The sequence below is a fragment of the Lithobates pipiens genome, unplaced genomic scaffold (assembly GCF_037356315.1).
Source record: "Lithobates pipiens isolate NorthernLeopardFrog02 unplaced genomic scaffold, aLitPip1_a1.2 Scaffold_13, whole genome shotgun sequence".
In the NCBI taxonomy this organism is placed as follows: domain Eukaryota; kingdom Metazoa; phylum Chordata; class Amphibia; order Anura; family Ranidae; genus Lithobates; species Lithobates pipiens.
The window spans coordinates 13469721-13493099 of NW_027507718.1; positions in this window are offsets into that span (position 1 = coordinate 13469721).

Here is a 23379-nt window from a genome sequence, read left to right on the forward strand (position 1 = left end):
TGCCAGGTGAGACGTTGCCATGCCGTGCTGCGTCTGTTGTGCCTGGAAGCAAAGAGCCACACTGGCCCGGCACTCCTTTCAGCTTTGCGTTCACAGGCAGATGAGTGGCTAACACCGCTCAATTTGACAGTTGGTAAAGTGGTGTGTGACAACGGTGCCAATCTGCTTAGCGCATTGAAACAGGGCAAAATCACGCACGTGCCGTGCATGGCACACGTCTTAAACTTGGTCGTGCAGCGATTCCTTGTCAAATACCCTGGGGTCCAGGACATCTTGCGGCAGGCAAGGAAAATCTCGGCCCATTTCAGAAGATCTTACACGGCCATGGCTCGCCTTGCTGACATTCAGCGGCGACACCATCTGCCGGTCAGACGTCTTATTTGCGATTGCCCGACGCGATGGAACTCAACCTTCTATATGCTTGATAGGCTGCTCCAGCAGAAACGTGCAGTTAACGTCTACCTGTATGAACTCTGCGAAAGAAACGGTTCTGGGGAGCTGGGTTTTTTTTCACCGCGCCAGTGGCTGCTCATGCGCGACACATGCAGACTTCTGCGGCCATTTGAGGAGATCACCAAACTGGTCAGTCGCAGCCATGGCGCCATCAGTGACATGGTACCTTATGCCTTCTTTCTGGAGCGTGCATTGCGTCGTGTCATTGATCAGGCTGTGGAGGAGCAGGAGCGGGAAGATGAGGAAGTCGCAATGCTGGATGAATTCCCAGGGGGGGCTACTCTATCTGAGACAAGTCAACAACAGGAGTCTGATGAGGAGTCAGAGGAGGATGGTGCCGGGGCGGATGAGCAGGAGCAAGAAGAGCATGCTTTAAACCTTTCTGGGATCCCTGTTGTGCGAGGATGGGGAGAGGAGAATGAAGAGGACGACATTATCCTGGATGATGAGCAGGAGCCAGGCCACCACACCGCTTCCACTTTAGTGCAAATGGGGGCCTTCATGCTCCAGTGTTTTAATAGGGACCCCCGTATAAAAAGCATGAGGGTCAAGGACCAGTACTGGGTGGCAACGTACTTAGACCCCCGGTACAAACACAAAATGGCGGAAATGTTACCGCCGTCGCAGAGGGCTGTCAGAATGCAGCACTTCCAGGCCTTGCTTCGAGAAATGCTGCATTCTGCTTTTGCGTGCGCTGGCAGAGGAGCAATTCCCACTCCCAGAGAAGGATTTGCGGGTACCAATCCAACAGCGCCTGCAAGAAGAGGCCGGTTTGAAGATGTGTTGGTGACTTCGGATATGAGGTCATTCTTTCAGCCGACCCATCGACAGGTGTCATCCGGATCCAGCATCAGGGAACGCCTAGACCGTCAGGTGTCCGACTACATTGGGTTAACGGCCGATGTGGACGCTCTGAGGAGTGATGAACCCCTAGACTACTGGGTGGGCAGGCTTGACCTCTGGCCAGAGCTTGCCCAATTTGCAATCGAACTGTTGGCTTGCCCCTCATCCAGTGTCCTGTCCGAAAGGACGTTCAGCGCAGCAGGGGGGATTGTGACCGATAAGCGTACTCGCCTAGCTCACCACAGTGTTAACTACCTCACATTTCTAAAAATGAATGAGGCATGGATCTCGGAGGAATTCAACACATGTGACCAGTAGACCATGTATATGTCTATAAACTATTTTTTTAATCAAGCACACAGACCTTCTTAATTCATTTGGCTCACTTCCTTGACCCAAAAAAGCACACCGTACTATATGCCCCTACCCTCCTCTTTGAAGAGGTTGAGCGGTGTCATATTTCTACTGGGGCTGCTTATGATATCCCTGTGCTGTGCTGACTTCCTCCTGGGGGTTCTTATTATGAAGGGATCACACTATCCCTGTGCTGTGCTGACTTCCTCCTGGGGGTTCTTATTATGAGGGGATCACACCATCCCTGTGCTGTGCTGACTTCCTCCTGGGGCTGCTTACGGTGCTGCTGTCAGTGCTGTATGTCACGGTGCTGCTGTCAGTGCTGTATGTCACGGTGCTGCTGTCAGCGCTGTATGTCACGGTGCTGCTGTCAGCGCTGTATGTCACGGTGCTGCTGTCAGCGCTGTATGTCACGGTGCTGCTGTCAGCGCTGTATGTCACGGTGCTGCTGTCAGCGCTGTATGTCACGGTGCTGCTGTCAGCGCTGTATGTCACGGTGCTGCTGTCAGCGCTGTATGTCACGGTGCTGCTGTCAGCGCTGTATGTCACGGTGCTGCTGTCAGCGCTGTATGTCACGGTGCTGCTGTCAGCGCTGTATGTCACGGTGCTGCTGTCAGCGCTGTATGTCACGGTGCTGCTGTCAGTGCTCTGTATTACGGTGCTGCTGTCAGATGCCTCTATCACGGTGCATGTGTCATTCCGGTATGTCACGCTGCTGGTGATCATCTCCTGCACCCTCTTCTTTGCCTACCCTGGTCCCTGACCTTCCCTCTCCTCCATTGCCTTCATTAGCTCCATAGTCCTGAATTGTTAGAACAATTTCCCAAATAAAATAAAAATGCTTGTAGTTATCGATCCCAAATTCACCTCATACATGTATTATGTCATTGTCCAGATGGTGGGACTACGTTTTACCCCCTAATAATTACCACGTGGCCGCAAATTCGACATGAAGGTTTGCAAAGTTCGCCTCCCATTGAAGTCAATGGGGCCCGCGGCGAACGTTCGGTTTCGCGAACGTTTGGGTCCGTTCGCATTTCGCGTTCGCGAAACGTCCCGTCGGAAGTTCGTCCATCACTACACGAGAACAAATTCAAAGGGGCCGCTCTTAGGCATTTGTATGTAGTCAATCTGCAGTCTCTGAAAGGGATATTGGGCCCGGACCTGATGTTTACGTGGGGTTTTCACTCTCTGTCCTGGGTTATTAATCAGACAGATTTGGCATGCAGCACAGTAGTTCCTTGCAGTACTACTGAATCCAGGGGCTAGCCATCCTTGGCTTACAATCCTATACATAGAATTGGAGCTGACATGAGTGGGTAAGTGGACAGCCGCTGCCATTGCGGGGTATAGAGAAGCGGGTAGACATATTTTGTCTCCTTCTCTCCATACATTGTCAAGGCCTGGTGCAGCTCCCTCCTTAACCCAACGGTCCTTCTCAATAGCCCCTGCTTGTTCCTGTAGTTCGTTTAGCTGCTGCCATGTGGTTTCGGGCATACTCACCTGTACCGTGGCTAAGGTCTCAGGGCTTACTTCCCCTAGAGCTGCCTTCTTTGCAGTTAAATCTGCAAATGCGTTTCCTTTTGCCTCAGTTGTTTTTGCGCTCGTGTGTGCCGCTATCTTCATGATGGCTACTCTTATAACCTTTTGAAGATTGTTCAGGACTCTTTTGATTCCTTCACCATGTTTAACAGGTGTGCCTGCTGCTGTAAGGTAACCTCTAGCTTTCCATATGTGGCCATAATCATGTGCCACACCGTAGGCGTATGCGGAATCAGTGTAAATGTTCCCTTCTTGTCCCTCCAAGTGTTCTAGGGCTTTCTCTAGAGCGGTTAGTTACGCTTCTTGTGCCGACATGTGTGCTGGTAGTGACTTTGCCTCAATCACCTGTGTGTCCGTTACCACAGCATAACCTGTGTGATATTTACCTTTGTCATCGGCAAATCTACTACCATCTATGTACAGTGTGTGTTCTGCATTTGCAATGGGTATGTCTGTGACATGTGGGAACCCCGTGGTTTCTTGTTCCATAAGTTGAAAACAATCGTGTTCATCAGATGTTATGTCCTGAAACGAAAGTGTGTCAGAATCCTGAGTATCTTGTGCTGTGTCTACACCATTATCATCATTACTCCCCCCTGTCAAATCTGTCTGTAATGGTAAAAGCTGTGCTAAGTTAAAAGAAGTGCATCGCTGAAAGGTAACATTGGGGGGTAGGAGCAAGGTGCATTGTAGACGCAGCTGCCTTGCCATTGATATGTGTTTTGGCTGGACCTGTGACAAGATGGCGTGTATGTCATGTGTGGTATGTACCACTACAGGATTGTCTAAGACAATTTCTGAGGATTTGTCAATGATAATTGACACTGCTGCAACTGCTCGTACACAGGACGGTGATCCTCTAGAGACAGGATCGAGGGCCGCCGAGAAGTATGCTACCGGCCTTTGTTTGATGTGTTGTTGTGTCAACACCCCTGTTGCGTGTCCCGTGATTTCAGCAATGTACAAATGAAATGTTTTGGTATAATCAGGGATCCCGATCGCAGGTGCCGAAATTAGTAACCTTTTTAAGGTGCTAAAAGATTCATGACCTGCTTCTGTGAGTACATAGGGTACTATTTTCAAGCAATCATATAATGGCTGCATCAGAGAACTGGCATGTGGTATCCATTGTCTACAATATGACACCATTCCCAGAAACATACGAAGTTGCTTAAAGTTGCGTGGGACATTCATTTGTCTTATGGCCTGGACTCGTTCTTCAGTGAGGTGTCGAGTACCCTGGGATATACAGTGGCCCAAAAAGACAACCTTTTTCTGACATACCTGTAACTTAGTTCTATTCACCTTGCACCCTTTTTCAGCCAGGAATTGTAACAATGATAGAGTGGCTTTTAAACAAGTATCGTTATCCGGACAACATAACAATAGGTCATCTACATATTGCAACAATACACAAGTGTCAGGTGGTTGCCATTCCCCCTATTTTTACTTTTTAAGGTTTAGTCAGTGGGGCATCGGACAAAAGACCGTCATAACCACTTATGGGTATGGTGTCACGGGATGTCATGTGTGGAGGGACTACTGAATCAGACAACAGACTGCGTGACGCTCCTGTGTCAACCAAACAAGGAATATGTTTACCTTCCACCTTCATCAACATGTGGAGCATTTTGTTCTCTGATTCAGCTAGGACTGGGGCAAGTCATGCGGTCGGATCGTCCCTATCATTGGTACGCCTCTGTCTGTAGTCCCTCGTGTCTCTGTCCGTGTTTCCTTCCTGTTCGTCTTTTATCCTTTTCCTACAGTCTCTTTTTATATGTCCCACCTTGTTGCAGTAATAACAGGTAAGAGGTTTACGGGAGGAATTCCCTCCTTCATTGACCCGGGCAACAGTGTTAACTCCCGGTGTCCTTCTGGGTTTAGTTTCTGCTAAATCAGCCTCTATGCCTTGTGCTTTCTGCAACAATGTTCCTCTGTCCCGTATGGCTCTCCATTCGGGAGTACATGCCTTCAGTTTGTCACCTATTTGGGGTACTAGTCCTTCCATAAACTGTCGATTGAAAGCCCTAATGGTGACGGGTAAGGCTAAATCTAGACCTTCGTCAGCCATCATGCTTTCCATGTTGAGGTAAAATTCTGTAACAGTCTGACCTGGGGCCTGTTTTATGGGCGCTGTCGAACCCCTTTCCTGCTGTTTCCCTTGGCAAAATTCTCGTAACTGAGCAATAAACAGGGGTCTAGAGTCTATATGACGAGGATGTATTCCTGGTGGATCTGCCGCTGGATCCCCTTGTGGTCTATGTGGAGCAATTTCATTCATAAATTGATTAAACATCGTTAGTGTCATTTTATGTCTACACAAATCTTCCCCATCTTGCCAAGTTGCTTCATGTGTGTCTAGTAATTGTGTCACGAATCTACAGAATGCGGCAGGTTTTGCTACGGGATCAGGAGCATTCTGTATTAATGCCATAAGAGTGTCAGCCGACCAAGGTGTCCATGTCCTCAGAACGACTTGTCGGGTCACTGTAGGTGGCTGTCCTGCTTGACCCGCATTTGGATTATTTACTTGTATTACCCTAGTCCGACTATGGACTGGAGCTACGGGCTCTGGTCTTTGAGCGCCGCAATGCACACATTCCTGTGCCCAGTCTGGGTTCTGGGTACCGCATACTCGGCATACCCACCCTCTTCCTCTTAAGGAAGGATAAAGTTTTGGTCTTTCATTACCTGGTGTGGTGGTGTTATAAGGAGGTGGAGTATCTCCCGTATTTACCCTATCGCCGGGAGCAGAAGGAAGACTTTTGTGTCGGACCTTCATATCCCATCCACCCTTTTCCTGACAATACTCCCATCCCTCCTCTTCAGCCCTGTTGGAAACCTTAATTAAACATTGTATTTGTGATACCCATCTGTTCTGCAGGACCTCCCCCTGTCTGTCTCTCTTTATATTCTCCCAACCTTCTACACTTAGTCCATTTTCTCCATCCATTCCAAATTTCTTAAGAACCCTATTCGTGCCCTGTGCCTTATCCTTCCCATACAACATTGTAATTATGTCTTTAACAGCATAACATTTCTGAGATTCCTCCTGGGGTTTACCATGTGTCTGGCCCATTTTGACAGTCCTGCCTAGGTGGCGTTTGGATCACTTACTAAGTGTCTCGTTGCCTTCTCCTCCTAGGGTGCCAAAATACTAAAAACCTCTCCTAGATGAGATTTCTGAAATCGAATTACCTTATATGCTAGCCAACTGACAAATATTATGACCAGACTGACAGCTACAACATATACAAGCATTCCCTTTTGGTGGCCAAACACATATGACTAGGTCTCCGGGCTTTGTGGAGACCTTTATTCCCTTCCCATTACCATGGAATCTCTCAGCAATCGTTTCTTATTCCTGCTTTATCGAGGCAGTCAGGACTTATACTTTCAACCCGTTCTTAGGCTCATGAATCAAAAAGCGTATATCAAACTTAAGTGTCGGACCCCCAAAGTACTCTTACGAGTTAAGGGCGCATTCCGTTACCCATTGGGATGATATATGTTTCAATTCACACCATACAAACAGGGCTTATTTCATTCACAACAGACAGATGACAAGTAGACAGACAAGAAACAACGGTAACATAAGCCAAAATATTAAGTTCAAGACCCGCTTACTACAGAGGTTGGTGTTTACCTGAAGAACAATTCAGACAGATCAGGTGGGCACAGATCTAAGAAGCACAGAGTTTATAAGAAAATAAAGCTTTTCTTACCTGCGCAGGATTTGTCTGTGGTTCTTGATGTGCCCGACCTCTTTGTTCCGTCCTTATGTTCGTTCGCCTCTTGTAGTTTCTTTCTGCAGGTCCCTGTTCGCGGCGCCAGAAATGTTAGGTGTGACCTCAACAAGTCACCTATTTGTCAGGTTATGTTACCGTTTCCCAATTGTTAGTTAGAGTTCTTATCTAAGCAAAGAGACACGGAGGTATTCAGTATTTCTGCTCAGAAGTCCGTGTTTAACTCTGACTTTCTCTGACCCTGAGCTCTTTATTACTTCTCTTTTATAGACAGAAAAGGGCAGACATCAGCAATGTAAAAAAACAACATTTTGCAAAGAAAAGACAATTCTCCGGGTGTTATCAGCTGATAAGACAATCTTCTGGGCGTAGACTGCTTTTTAGGGCTGATGCGGCCTCTTCTTGATGAGTACGTGACTAAAGATGACGAGTCCTTATTTTACTGAGAAGTATACAGAAAGACATGTATTTAGTAAGACATACTGTCAACCATTTTGTTTAGACACCCCTTAATCCTTACAGGGTCTTCTGCCTTCATGTATTGTTTCCCATAGTGTGTAGTCTGCACATAAGCAACTTGTATTCCTAAACCACTTTGTTACCAAGAACTACTAAAATACTAGTGAATTGACAGTCAATTGTGTTTTATACGTGACTTTCTGCCAACTTAAATTGGTCCAGGCTGGGTGGAACCTCAAACTTAAGTGAATCTGCTTGTTTAGCTCTAAATTAGGGAGAAATGTATCAGATTCCTTCATCCTGAATTCATTATTAAACCGTGATCAGATAAAATAAAAAAGTTGTTTGTTTAGGTGGTAACACATTTAGCATCTTCCTAATAGTTTACTGGATACAACTAATACACCATATGAAGTAACAGGATTTTTAAGGCATGACCCCTCAGTAAATTAGACACACAAAAACAATATTAAAACCAACTTCTTTTATTGCTATGTATGAACAATACCAAAACCAATAAAGAGGTCAGTGTCACCAGCAGGACCTTTATTTCTTAATTGAGGGAACTGATATCACTTTTGTAAATGTATTGAACGTCAAACGCCCTTTAGAAAGTTACAAATTGTCATTTTATCTGTATGTGTAAGTATGTATGCATGTCAGGGGACCTTGAATTCTAAGATCTTTGAGGGTAAGGTGAATGTACAGTATGTGAAAGTGCTGTGTACATTTATGGCACTATATGAATACTTACGGTATAATAAATAAATAAAATAAATGTACTAGCTGTGTTCTACGTCGGTTTCCAAAAGACAGGTCTTGGTATGCTTTATATGAGTTGCTAAGGCTGATTAACAACGCCACAGGGAAAATAAATGGGATTACCCAGATTGCATAAAACTATTAATATTATAGGAAACCAGTAATTTGGCTGATCATGGTAGAAAAACGAACTGTTTGGTGGACAGTATTCATTTTTTTAGGGACAAAAAGCAAAAAGAAGAAGATAAGATATATAGAAGATTATGTAGTGTGTTTTAAAAGAGATGTATGGGAATAGCAAAAAAATAAATAAAAATCATACTCACCAAGATGGCTGCAGGCCCGATCTTAGTTACAGCTGTCCCCCGCCGGATCTACTGTAAGAATTAGGTGATCAAACACAGCTAATCGTTCAGTTCCACCCCTCCACTCTGAGAAGAGAGGGGTGACTATCAGTCTCCTGCTCTCTGCTCTGCCCCTTCAGGGCTCACTGGAGCGCTGGGCTGTGGAGGGGGTGGAAGCGGCTGGCTCAGTTTCCTAGTGGCTCACTGAGATGCTGAGCCAGCTGCCAGTTCAGGCTTCTGGGTGGATCCTGACTGTAAAGTCTAGATCTTTTCTAAGCCTGGACCGGCTGAGTGACATCAGCCAACAGCAGGCTTTAGCCCCCTATCAGATGAAAATGAGTCACAGGAGTGGAGAACAAACTGCACTCCTGTGATCCATAGAAGAAGTATAGCCAAAATAGCTTTGGCTATACTTCTCCTTTAAGAAGTACTGGGATTTTTTTATACTTTTTGTTTTCTTTTAGTTTTTAATAGAGAAGGAAGGGATTAGAATTACTCTCTATCTTTTTTTTGAGGGAGGAGCTTGAAGATCACCAGTCGGAAGCCATGGTTGAGCTTGTGAAGTTCCCACCCGCATATTTCTGCAAAGCTAGCCCGTACCCCTCTTGTCTCCCCTTCATAGGATGTCCTCCCTACCTCCACCTTCGGTTCTTAGGACCACTTAATGTGGTGCTGGCCACGGGCCAGGAGTGCTAGAGCCAGAGGAAAGATGCCAAGACACTGGGAGAGAGGGGAGGATTCAATGGTTCCTGTGAGGCGGTAGGAGGAAGGACAGACAACTGCTGGCTCAACCCGGGGAGTACTCTATAGCCGCGGCAGCTAGCTGGCTAGCTGACCCCCAGCCCCTCTGAGTTCCCTTGACAGATAAGGGAAAGAGGACTAGCTCCAGAAAGGAAAAAAGTAAAGCTGGATTGTGGCCTGAGAAGGAGAGAAAAGGAGAAGGAGGAACAGATCCTTAAAGCAGCCTGACTGTAACAGCGAGTTCCCCCTTACTTACAGCAAGACTCTAGCTGCAGAGGGGTGAGTCACACCTTCTTTTCTTCATGCTCCCTTCGTATTACACTTCTTATTACATGCCTAGCCACTATATAATGCAATAGACTGTTGGATAATAAGGCTTATAGGCTGCTCTAAGCTTGACTGGACTGATAAATCTGGAGGCATATAGCCTGTAGGAGAATTCTGGGATACCTCCCTTATACTCTCTATACCTCAGGAAAAAAAATAGGCATCTATACTACCATATAGGGGGATGAAAAAAAGGCTAATAGACTATGTTGAACTATATTGAACTGTGAGCAATAAACTCCTTAATCTGTAAAACCATCCTAAACCATCAGGAAAAATAAAACAAGATAAAAGATAGTCTATGTCTATATGCCTCGGCCATGAGTGCAGGCTTAGAAATATGCCTTATCCTTTTACTAACCGAAAGCAACACTTTATATAAAAAAAGTATCGTATTGACTGCCAAGTGCCCCCCCCCCCACTTAAGAAAGAGGGAGAGTACCCCCAGGGTAAACAAAGATTGAGCCATAAAATCTTTCAGAGGACTGGGGAGCAGTGAACTTGATATAGTGGACATACAACGCAAGAATATAATGAGAGGCAAACCAGTTAGAGGGGCCGGGGTGAAACCCCCCAAAGTGAGCTCCAGCCCAGGTACAATTAAGAAATATATGATGCAAGAAGGGGGTAAGGATAGCCCTGGAAAACAGTTGGGAGCAAAGAGTAAACAAACAGATAGAACTAATAAAAATGGGCAAAATAGACAATCTGTGGGAGCAAATAGCTCAATTTATGCAAACAAAGAGCATGAGGAACAGAATAAACAAGAACAAAGAATAAAAATCCAACTTCCAACTAAAAGTGAAACGGTGGATATGTTCTCAAGACTGGAGCAATATTTAAAAGGGCAAATGGCAACCTTACATGGAGATCTGAGGCAAATATGAAAACGGGTTGAAGAGACAGAGGTAAGACTGGACATATAAGCAGTGTAAATAAAGGAACTTACGGAACAAATGAAAAGAGTACAAACTGAGCAGAGGAACATGCTGTATAAAGTGGAAGACCAGGAGAATTGAAACAGAAGTAAAAATCTAAGAATCCGGGGTCTTCCAGAAACAACACAAGAAGAAGACTTACAAAGCAAAATGGATAAAGTATTCTGCCCACTGCTTGGAAGGTCAATAACCAAAAAAATTAAGTTCGAAAGAATACATAGGATCAGAAAACCTGTAAATCCCGACAGATGTAATTGTGAAATTTCACAATTACAAAGATACCGAACAAATATGGGAACAACTGAAAGCAAAACATCCTGTAAATTATGAAGCTTCTCTACAGATATTTGCAGACCTATCATCGGAAACTTTGGTAAGAAAAAGAGTACTTAAGCCTTTATTGGAGCAATTATTATGAAAGAGAGGGGAATGAAAATTTTTTTTGAAGAGAGGGGACTGGAGGGTAACCAACCCCTGGGACTTTATCAACGGCACTAAATATGATCAATCCGTATTAAAATCAATTGTGAATTTTTATTCAATGTGCAAAAAACATTATTAAAAACAGGTAACCTTCGTTTGTTTTGCATATAAAGTACAAAATACAGATATACAAAAATAGGTATATGAGCCAGGGAGACTACATAAATTACCACATTAGTATATAATCAAAACTGCATTATTTCTTTCTACATGTTTCGCTCAAATAGAGCTTCTTCAGGACAATTGCAGCGTATAATATTCTACAAAAAAACAAAGTTGTGTAAACAAATTAAAATTGATTTGAAAGAGAAATACATGATAAATAATCAATATGCATAAATAAGTCTTGTACATAGCAAACTCACAAAGGGTACAGAAGACATTAGATAATATGGGTCAACATATTCTGATCAACTAATTCCAGTGGTGGAGCTCCCCTCTGGACATCTTTGATAGTCCCAGGGGAGCAAAACCACCAACCCGTACATAAAACATAAGGGCGTAGATTTGCAAATCAATGTAAGATACCATATTGGTTATTTAAGCCGGGGGACACATTAACCCTTTATTTTGGGTGGCGTCCCGCATATTCATAATGATAATGTGTGGGCAAATGTTATTCTCATCTAGAGAGAATGATGGCAGAATTAAACTGAAAAAAAAAAAAAAAAAAAGGGAGGGGGGGGGGGAGAAAGAGGGGGAATGACATTCTAAACATACAGATATTATGCATGAAAAAAGTTATAAAAAGAGATAACCCAAGAAAAATTATTTTATATATATTGGTGTATAATAAGAAAGCAAGGTAAAACATAACCTCTTACCCCATAAATCAAATAGATTGAAGTACTTGGGAATCGTGAAGATTTGTTTAATTATTGAAATACAGACAGATTGTCTTGTTTTATTCTGTCATTCGATAAGCGGATCACGGTGAGGGCATCATTAGGGATCTCCCAATCGATCCCCCTAGGGATCTGCAGAAGCACAAGAAATGAATATATAATGGGCCAGTTTGAATAGAATATCAGACTGGCCCAGTAAATGCTCCAAATATACCTGATGGAAACTCGATGGTACTTATAAAATAGAACCAGTTCAACAAGCCCTTTATCAACAATCACCCTGTGTTGTCAGACATTGGGTTAAATGGAGTGTAGTTCAGGCACAGAAGATTTCTTAGTGCTGATCTCTAAAGAAAAAAACGTAGAAAGAGAGAGAACACATGTGTTCCCATTATTATTGCAGGATGAATCCCCAAGTAAACATTAATGTGGTCTCCTCAGAGAATTTCCTTTCTTACCTATTTGCCTAAATAATGTGTGATCCAGATGTTTGAGATGCTCCTCCGCCAGTACAGCAGTTCCCCACGTCCACTCCTATCACAGGTTGAAGTGATAGTGGCGGGGAACCGCGTTAAATCCTCGTGCTTCCAGCCCGGCGGCGTCTGACGTCACCGCCGGGCTGCGGGCACACCTATTGGGAGGATCGCCGTCCCGCCGTCCCGCGATGTCAACTGCGCATGCGCGAGAGACGTAGGTCACGTTCATGTCGCGCTGGCGGCCATTTTATATTCTGGCAAACAGACGAATTCGCCAGAAGATGATACATCAACCCATGTACTCTGTCCATAACCTAGTAGGGAGTCAGAGACATGCAGCCATAATGGCTGAAGGACATATGCCCAGATCTTGTAATAGGATATATCAAATAAGCGAGTATACCAGGAGTAAAGGTGAATGAACAAAAAGGTCAGTCACCCTATAATCCTGACTTCAACAAGATGAAAAATAGAAGATACTCGCGGCCAAACGGAGGGAGGAGAAACAGAACTCCCACTTGAAATTGGGGCGGGCTGACAACACCCCTAACCGGTTAGGAAGGGTGAAAAGTCAAAGCCCGCCCCGGGGTGCCCGTACAGACCCCACAGGGGAAATCTCCTGGGAGAGAGCCCTTTCAGATTGGACAGCCATCACCGTAGTCCAGAAAAAAAAAAAAAAAAAAAAACCCGCTAACCTTAATTACAAAAAGGGTTTAAAACTAAAAGCATCATTAAGTCCCGGAGACCGAGTAGCTTTTAGATTAAATATCCATCTGGTTTCTCGTTGTAGGAGAATTTGATTGTAATCACCCCCTCTTTCTCCTGGGGGGATGTATTCTAAAGGAAAGAAATGCATGAAATTATCCTTGAATTGATGGTATAAACCAAAATGTCGGCTGATTGGGGTCTCCATTTTCTTACCACGCACCAGGGACACATGGTCCCTGATGCGGTGGAAGAAAGGGCGTTTTGTCTTCCCAACATAGAAGGCATTGCACTGGCAAACCATGATGTACACAACCCCTACTGACTGGCAGGTCACAGCAAATTTGGGCTTATAAAGGTGGCCGTTGGGTAAACGTATGGATTTAGATGCATATAGGTATCTGCAGAAGCCGCATTTGTGGCAAGGAGTGCAGCCTGATTGTCTGGAACCCGATCTTGTAGAGGAAGAGAAATGACTTTGTACTAAAGAGTCCCTCAGAGATCGTGACCTTCTATATGTGACACCCGGATACTCCGGGAGATGTTTAGCTAACAGGGGGTCACCCTTCAAAAGGTACCAATATCTCTGGAGAATTCCTTTGACTCGCATATGCTGTTCGTTATAAGTAGTGATAAATCTCACCTCTTGGTTGGTCTTTGGTGGTCTATGATTATGTATCAAAGAGGCCCTATTTTGTTTCTTAGCTTGTGCATAGGCCCTTTTTAGGCATTTATTACTGTAGCCTCTTTGACGGAGGCGCAGCCTCAACTGCCTTGCCTCTAGAACAAAATCTTCATGACTGCTGCAATTTCGCCTTAAACGAAGATATTGTCCGTATGGGATACTCGCCACCAGAGGGGACGGGTGTGAGCTGGATGCATGTAGGAGTGAGTTTGCGGCAGTTGTTTTTCGGTGGAGAGTGGACTGAACAGCCCCGTCTGCATCCGTAAAGATTTGCACGTCCAGGAAGGTTATCCTGGAGAGACTCTTTCTCTTTCAAATCAATTTTAATTTGTTTACACAACTTTGTTTTTTTGTAGAATATTATACGCTGCAATTGTCCTGAAGAAGCTCTATTTGAGCGAAACATGTAGAAAGAAATAATGCAGTTTTGATTATATACTAATGTGGTAATTTATGTAGTCTCCCTGGCTCATATACCTATTTTTGTATATCTGTATTTTGTACTTTATATGCAAAACAAACGAAGGTTACCTGTTTTTAATAATGTTTTTTGCACATTGAATAAAAATTCACAATTGATTTTAATACGGATTGATCATATTTAGTGCCGTTGATAAAGTCCCGGGGGTTGGTTACCCTCCAGTCCCCTCTCTTCAAAAAAAATTTTCATTCCCCTCTCTTTCATAATAATTCTTAACAGGGATGTGGCACTCTCTTTACTATTCAGATTAATGTGAACCTATAGCCTTGTCCTATATATATATTCTCTTGTCTATGTTAACCAAGGTGTTACCCACCTAGTCACCAATTATAGACAAGGCTAACTTTAAAAGGTCTCAATTCTTTATTATATCGAACGTATTTGATTTTTAGAATACCTATCGGTGATATCTTAATTGACAGGATTAAAACTTTCCTTTCCTTTTTTTTTTTTTTTTTTTTTTTTTTTTGCAATGGCTAAATTTTGTGGCAGTGAATTTGATGGACTTATGAACACTTTTCATCATTCCCAAGGGCAGGCAACGGGGGGACTAAGCATGGATTGTTTCTTTTTGAGACTCCAGCGAATGCTTGAGAAAAAATCACGTATATTCTGGAATAAACAATATTTCTTAAAATATATTGAAGATGAGATGTCCCCTTGGGGCCTAAGAATACAGATTTTTCCTACCATTTATAAAATAGAACCCTCCTTTAAACACCAATGGGAGGCGAATCTTCAGCAATGTTCCACCACTATGATGCAGATACTTTGTTCTCATTACACTAATGAGTTGAACATTGCTGACAATGAAATTCAGAAATTATATGATGAAAATACATCAATAATCTCGCATGAATCCTTTTTGGATCGTGAACACAACTTAAAATCCAATCTAGAACAATATGTGGCTACATTGATTTCCAATAAGGAAAAAAAGTACATGCGAGATAAACTGGCTTATGATAATAATCAGGCCTATAACTGGACTTCTAATCGTAGTTACAAAACAAAGAAATTTTTGCCTAAACAAGGCAAAACACGTAGCCATAATGTAGAACAAACAGACTCAGACATATCTTCTAATTCCTCGTTGTCCTCCTCCTCTTTTTCCTCTTCACAGGTCACAGCAAATATTACATCGAGTAAGAAAACACGCCACGCCATACGCACCAATGAGAAGGAAGGTATTTCTCAAACCAAACTAACTCCTCACATATCAAATACCTCTATGCACACAAGAGCCTCAGCAGCCAAGGTGGCTTCTGCGACTAAAACAAATCCCTCACCCCTTTCACACCCAAGTGTAGTACCCGACTCACAGGCACCCATGGCCTCGCCCCAAGTGGATGAGGGGCGGACCATGGGCGCCTCTGATTCGGGTTTTCGCACAGCCCCAATTTTCAATCAACCTGTTCCCAAAGCACCAGATCAAACTCACTTGAGACACAACAAAATCCCTTCGAAATAATTAATCTTTCCTCGAGTTCACTCACAGAAGCCCAAATTTCTTTGTTGAAATTGGGTCTTTCTTTTTGCCCTACACAACCTATTGACACTTTTGAATTGGTCAAGGACACGTATCTTTTTGCACGTAAACTTTTTTACAAAGCAATTTTCGATAAATCACCCAATCCAAAACAGGATTCACCAGTTTCTAGCACATCACTTGATGCCCTTAGTCTCTCAGAAATAAAGGCCATAGAGGATCTTATGGAATTATGGGAAGAGGGAGGCATTGACTCCACTGATTTGGAGGAGGCATCTGTACTGCTCGCTGATCAAGGTACGGATACGGAGCGTCCGGTTGAAACCTCCAAATCGCATTCTTTGCACAAGATAAAAGAATACAAACCACGATCCAACAGGTTCCCTACTTTACAGAATAATCCCAATATATGGGCATTTGTACATCAAGTGACCCAAGAAATAATAAAGACTAAGTGGGAAAGCACGCAACAACCTAACCTTACAAAGCAGCAAAAAGAGGCCCTTTTAATGTTGAAATCAAATACAGAAATTGTAATAAAACCGGCCGATAAAGGGGGAAACCTTGTAATAATGGACTCGATTCAATATGAGAATATGGTATTGGACCTTTTGCGAAACAAACAATGGTATCGCCAAGTTCCAGCAAGCCATGTTGGCTATATTAGTACCCAATTTGGTAAATTAATTGCCAAAGCATATAGAGAAGGCACCATCACGAAGAAAACGTGGGAATATTTAAATGTCCCCAATCCTAAAACTCCGACAATGTATGCCCTTCCAAAGGTGCACAAAGATCCCTCGAAACCCCCTGGCCGCCCGATTGTATCAGGAGAAGGCTGTTTGACTGAGCATGCGAGTGCTATGGTCGATGATTTTTTACGTCCCTTTGTTGAGGACTTAACATCATATTTACGAGACACCTCGGACCTGCTGCGAGCTCTGGATGGGATCTCGCTATCAGAGGGGGCGTGGCTAGTGACCCTGGATGTAGAGGCCTTGTATAATTCAATCCCCCACGAATTGGGGGTACGGACAGTGGATAGTTTTTTGGTGGAGGATAAATGTATCCCTCCTAACTATAAAAACTTCATCCTAGATCTTCTATACTTCATCCTCACCAATAACATATTTATGTTCGGGCGCTCCCATTACCTCCAGGTGCAGGGGGTTGCTATGGGGACCAAGTGTGCTCCCTCATATGCCAACCTGTAGCTGGGGGGCTGGGAGCGCCAGATTTTTCGCCAGGAGAATTTACAGCGATTCTTTGACTATATACCGATGTGGCGAAGGTTTATTGATGACATCTTCTTTGTGTGGACAGGGAGTGAGGATGAATTGAGGATATTTGTGGATTTACTGAAAATTAATTCTTTCAACCTCAATTTCACTATGGAAATGAGTCTCTCCAGGATAACCTTCCTGGACGTGCAAATCTTTACGGATGCAGACGGGGCTGTTCAGTCCACTCTCCACCGAAAAACAACTGCCGCAAACTCACTCCTACATGCATCCAGCTCACACCCGTCCCCTCTGGTGGCGAGTATCCCATACGGACAATATCTTCGTTTAAGGCGAAATTGCAGCAGTCATGAAGATTTTGTTCTAGAGGCAAGGCAGTTGAGGCTGCGCCTCCGTCAAAGAGGCTACAGTAATAAATGCCTAAAAAGGGCCTATGCACAAGCTAAGAAACAAAATAGGGCCTCTTTGATACATAATCATAGACCACCAAAGACCAACCAAGAGGTGAGATTTATCACTACTTATAACGAACAGCACATGCGAGTCAAAGGAATTCTCCAGAGATATTGGTACCTTTTGAAGGGTGACCCCCTGTTAGCTAAACATCTCCCGGAGTATCCGGGTGTCACATATAGAAGGTCACGATCTCTGAGGGACTCTTTAGTACAAAGTCATTTCTCTTCCTCTACAAGATCGGGTTCCAGACAATCAGGCTGCACTCCTTGCCACAAATGCGGCTTCTGCAGATACCTATATGCATCTAAATCCATACGTTTACCCAACGGCCACCTTTATAAGCCCAAATTTGCTGTGACCTGCCAGTCAGTAGGGGTTGTGTACATCATGGTTTGCCAGTGCAATGCCTTCTATGTTGGGAAGACAAAACGCCCTTTCTTCCACCGCATCAGGGACCATGTGTCCCTGGTGCGTGGTAAGAAAATGGAGACCCCAATCAGCCGACATTTTGGTTTATACCATCAATTCAAGGATAATTTCATGCATTTCTTTCCTTTAGAATACATCCCCCCAGGAGAAAGAGGGGGTGATTACAATCAAATTCTCCTACAACGAGAAACCAGATGGATATTTAATCTAAAAGCTACTCGGTCTCCGGGACTTAATGATGCTTTTAGTTTTAAACCCTTTTTGTAATTAAGGTTAGCGGGTTTTTTTTTTTTTTTTTTTTTTTTTTTCTGGACTACGGTGATGGCTGTCCAATCTGAAAGGGCTCTCTCCCAGGAGATTTCCCCTGTGGGGTCTGTACGGGCACCCCGGGGCGGGCTTTGACTTTTCACCCTTCCTAACCGGTTAGGGGTGTTGTCAGCCCGCCCCAATTTCAAGTGGGAGTTCTGTTTCTCCTCCCTCCGTTTGGCCGCGAGTATCTTCTATTTTTCATCTTGTTGAAGTCAGGATTATAGGGTGACTGACCTTTTTGTTCATTCACCTTTACTCCTGGTATACTCGCTTATTTGATATATCCTATTACAAGATCTGGGCATATGTCCTTCAGCCATTATGGCTGCATGTCTCTGACTCCCTACTAGGTTATGGACAGAGTACATGGGTTGATGTATCATCTTCTGGCGAATTCGTCTGTTTGCCAGAATATAAAATGGCCGCCAGCGCGACATGAACGTGACCTACGTCTCTCGTGCATGCGCAGTTGACATCGCGGGACGGCGGGACGGCGATCCTCCCAATAGGTGTGCCCGCAGCCCGGCGGTGACGTCAGACGCCGCCGGGCTGGAAGCACGAGGATTTAACGCGGTTCCCCGCCACTATCACTTCAACCTGTGATAGGAGTGGACGTGGGGAACTGCTGTACTGGCGGAGGAGCATCTCAAACATCTGGATCACACATTATTTAGGCAAATAGGTAAGAAAGGAAATTCTCTGAGGAGACCACATTAATGTTTACTTGGGGATTCATCCTGCAATAATAATGGGAACACATGTGTTCTCTCTCTTTCTACGTTTTTTTCTTTAGAGATCAGCACTAAGAAATCTTCTGTGCCTGAACTACACTCCATTTAACCCAATGTCTGACAACACAGGGTGATTGTTGATAAAGGGCTTGTTGAACTGGTTCTATTTTATAAGTACCATCGAGTTTCCATCAGGTATATTTGGAGCATTTACTGGGCCAGTCTGATATTCTATTCAAACTGGCCCATTATATATTCATTTCTTGTGCTTCTGCAGATCCCTAGGGGGATCGATTGGGAGATCCCTAATGATGCCCTCACCGTGATCCGCTTATCGAATGACAGAATAAAACAAGACAATCTGTCTGTATTTCAATAATTAAACAAATCTTCACGATTCCCAAGTACTTCAATCTATTTGATTTATGGGGTAAGAGGTTATGTTTTACCTTGCTTTCTTATTATACACCAATATATATAAAAGAATTTTTCTTGGGTTATCTCTTTTTATAACTTTTTTCATGCATAATATCTGTATGTTTAGAATGTCATTCCCCCTCTTTCTCCCCCCCCCCCCTCCCTTTTTTTTTTTTTTTTCAGTTTAATTCTGCCATCATTCTCTCTAGATGAGAATAACATTTGCCCACACATTATCATTATGAATATGCGGGACGCCACCCAAAATAAAGGGTTAATGTGTCCCCCGGCTTAAATAACCAATATGGTATCTTACATTGATTTGCAAATCTACGCCCTTATGTTTTATGTACGGGTTGGTGGTTTTGCTCCCCTGGGACTATCAAAGATGTCCAGAGGGGAGCTCCACCACTGGAATTAGTTGATCAGAATATGTTGACCCATATTATCTAATGTCTTCTGTACCCTTTGTGAGTTTGCTATGTACAAGACTTATTTATGCATATTGATTATTTATCATGTATTTCTCTTTCAAATCAATTTTAATTTGTTTACACAACTTTGTTTTTTTGTAGAATATTATACGCTGCAATTGTCCTGAAGAAGCTCTATTTGAGCGAAACATGTAGAAAGAAATAATGCAGTTTTGATTATATACTAATGTGGTAATTTATGTAGTCTCCCTGGCTCATATACCTATTTTTGTATATCTGTATTTTGTACTTTATATGCAAAACAAACGAAGGTTACCTGTTTTTAATAATGTTTTTTGCACATTGAATAAAAATTCACAATTGATTTTAATACGGATTGATCATATTTAGTGCCGTTGATAAAGTCCCGGGGGTTGGTTACCCTCCAGTCCCCTCTCTTCAAAAAAAATTTTCATTCCCCTCTCTTTCATAATAATTCTTAACAGGGATGTGGCACTCTCTTTACTATTCAGATTAATGTGAACCTATAGCCTTGTCCTATATATATATTCTCTTGTCTTTATTGGAGCAAATGAAAACCTTTAACATTCAGTATTCTTGGGGGTTTTTCCAGCATGTTTAAAAGGGTGGAAGGAGGGTCGCTCAGCAATATTAAGATTTCCAGAAGAAACGGATGGATTGTGCAAAAAGCTGGACTTGCCGATTCCAGAGATTCCAGGTTGGCTGGAGGTACAGAAAAAAAAGTAATAAACATTAAAGAACAACAACAATGGTACTTAGTTCCAAAGAAGAAAGCATCAACTAAGAAAAAACATAAAACAAAATAAATCAAGTACGGCGCTGTCACATCCTATCCAGTTCCTCCAGAATATAAATCTTTAAGAAAAAACATAGACTGAGAAGAGGAGAAAGGATGAACAACGACAGGGGGAGGGGGCGGTGAGAAGAGGTGGAGGAACAGGAAGAAAGAAGTGAGTAATGAACAGAAGCCAGGACTTGGGTTGTAGAGTGGGCTCTAGGTTTCTTTTGCCCTGAAGAAGAAGGGGCGACGGCTCTAACTGGGGTGCAAGGACAGGGCTCAACCTTAAGGGGAGATAATCGAGGGGTAGGAGAGGGAGGAAACAGCCTTCAATTTGTTGGTCATGGGAAGACCAAAGTACCCCAATAGGATGGAGTTGGGAGGGGGGTTGGGGAGGGGGGGTTGGGGAGGGGGGGTTGTGGAGGGGGGGAGGGAAAGAGAATCTCTCAATATTTAACAAAAAAGTCTGCCGGGGTGCTTTCTCTTTGCTCGCTGTATACCCACCTATGCCCATACCCCTTGTACCCCCTTGATCGACCTGAACTATTGGTAGGGCTGAATGAAGAGGGGGAAAGGAGGAGAGGAGAATATGTTGAGCAAAGATGACATCATTATATTTTTTAACTTATAATGTGTGTGGGCTAAATATACCTGTGAAGAGATATAAAATGTTAAAAGAGATTAAATGATATGCTGCAGAAGTAGTTTTTCTACAGGAGACACATATCTCTCATGAAATAAATATAAAATAAAATTCAAAGGATTTCCCAATATGGTTTTATGGAGACTCTACAACAAAAAGGACAAAGGTAGTAGCCATTGGGTTTGCCAGAGGAGTGTGGTTTTCCTTAGAGGAAAGGATGGTAGACCCTGAGGGTCGCTACCTGTTCCTAGGGGGAAGACTGTATGATATGGACTGTACCTTGGACTGTACCTATGCTATTATCCTAATAAAAACCCAATAAACTATTTGAAAGAAGTTATGGAGAAATGAATGGAGTTCAAAAAGGGAAGAGTGATTATGGCAGGAAATTTCAACCTCTGTATGGAATCGAAAATAGATAGTATGTCCCGAGTACAGGGGACTGGAAACGCACATCTGAAGATGATAAAAAAGAAGATACATCAAAATCAAATAATGGATGTATGGAGAGTACAACACCCTAAAATACGAGATTATACATTCTACTTCCCTCTACACGTAATGTACTCAAGAATTTACTATATGATGATTGAGTTTAGGTTAAAAGAGTCAGTGATTAGTACAAGTATTGAAGTAACAACTTTATTAGACTACGCCCTAGTGACTATGAAAATGAGGATATCCGGAGTCCAAGATAGGTCAAATCTATGGAGATTAAACAAAAAACTAATTCAGGATAAAGAAGCTGAGAATAGGATAAAAAAAGGACTAGAATAATACTTTAGAATAAATGATACCAGAGAAATATCGGAGGCCCTGATGTGGCAGGCCCATGAGGCCTACATTAGGGGTATCCTGATAGCCATGGGAGATATGAGAAAGAACAAGAAAAATGGAAACATTAACAAAAGAAATTTATGAACTGGAACAACGGAAATTTATGAACTGGAAAAGAGGAGAGGTGGAAGTGGTATATCATGGTATATAGCAGTAGTAATAAAAAGGGATGAACTGAAAGAATTAATGGAACAGGAAACACTAAATATCTTTAATAGAATTAAGGAGAGGTATCAATGGGGGAATAAAATAGAAAAGTATTTAGCTAAAATATTTAAAAAAGAAAAAAAACAGTAAATTTTATGGAGAAAATACAAAACAGCTGTCAGGAACGGTGTCATTTCTGGTTTCACCTGCTGGTGGCACTATTACGTTCTGCACCAAAAGGTGTAATTCCAGTGGCCACCAGCGGGTGTCTCCCTGCTCGGACTTTAGACTTACCATTAAGCACACCTGCCATGGGTCTGCTGGACTATATAGACCCGCCCCGAACTATGCTCAGTGCTTCAGAATTCCTCTGCTAGCCCTTGTTCCTGCCAGTACCTGCTCTTGTTCCAGTTTGTTACAGTTTGTTCTGTTTGTTATCCTGTCATTCAGTCCTGTTCCCTGCTCCTTGGTCTGCTTCCTTATCCATGGTTTCTGTCACCTTGTTGCTTTTGTCCCTGCTTTATTTTTTCTTGTTTGTTTCCTTGCTTGTGTATTATATTAGATAGTTAGGTGGTTTTGGGGTTTGTCTTGTATTTTCTTTGCTTGCTTATGGTTGCTGTTTATTGGTGGTGCATATGTGTCCTTATCTTTAATAAATATATATATTTTTCCTTTTATTTGTTATCCCTATTCCTTGGTGCAGCCCAGCAAACTGACTACCTGCTTGGATGTTTATGTATAACATCTGTGACAATAGCACTGGGGAGATGGTACAATGGAAATAGCAGGAGTATTTCAGAAATAATATGAGAAATTGTACTCGGTAAAACAGAAAGGAAAACAGGACAAGAAATAAAAAGGATAGAAAAAATAAAATATTTCTTAAAAGAAGCTAGACTAAACAAAATATCAGAAGACAAACTATGCGCCCTTGAAGAACCCATAACAGAAGAAGAGATTAATCGAGCCTTGAAAAACTTCAGGGAAAAGTCCAGGCCCAGACATTCTTACGATATATTATTATAAAAAGTTTAAGGAAATCTTAATCCCCAACTAAACTAACTACATGAATGGAATAGGAATAAGTTGGGAGATGAGAAGGGAAGCATTAACGGCTGATATTACTATTATCCCAAAGGAAAGAAAGAATATCACCCTATTCTCAGGTTATTCACTACTAAACACAGACACAACATTATTCGCAAAAGTATTAGCTAGTAGGGTGAGAAATGTAATGAATGGCTTATAATATTTGTATGCATG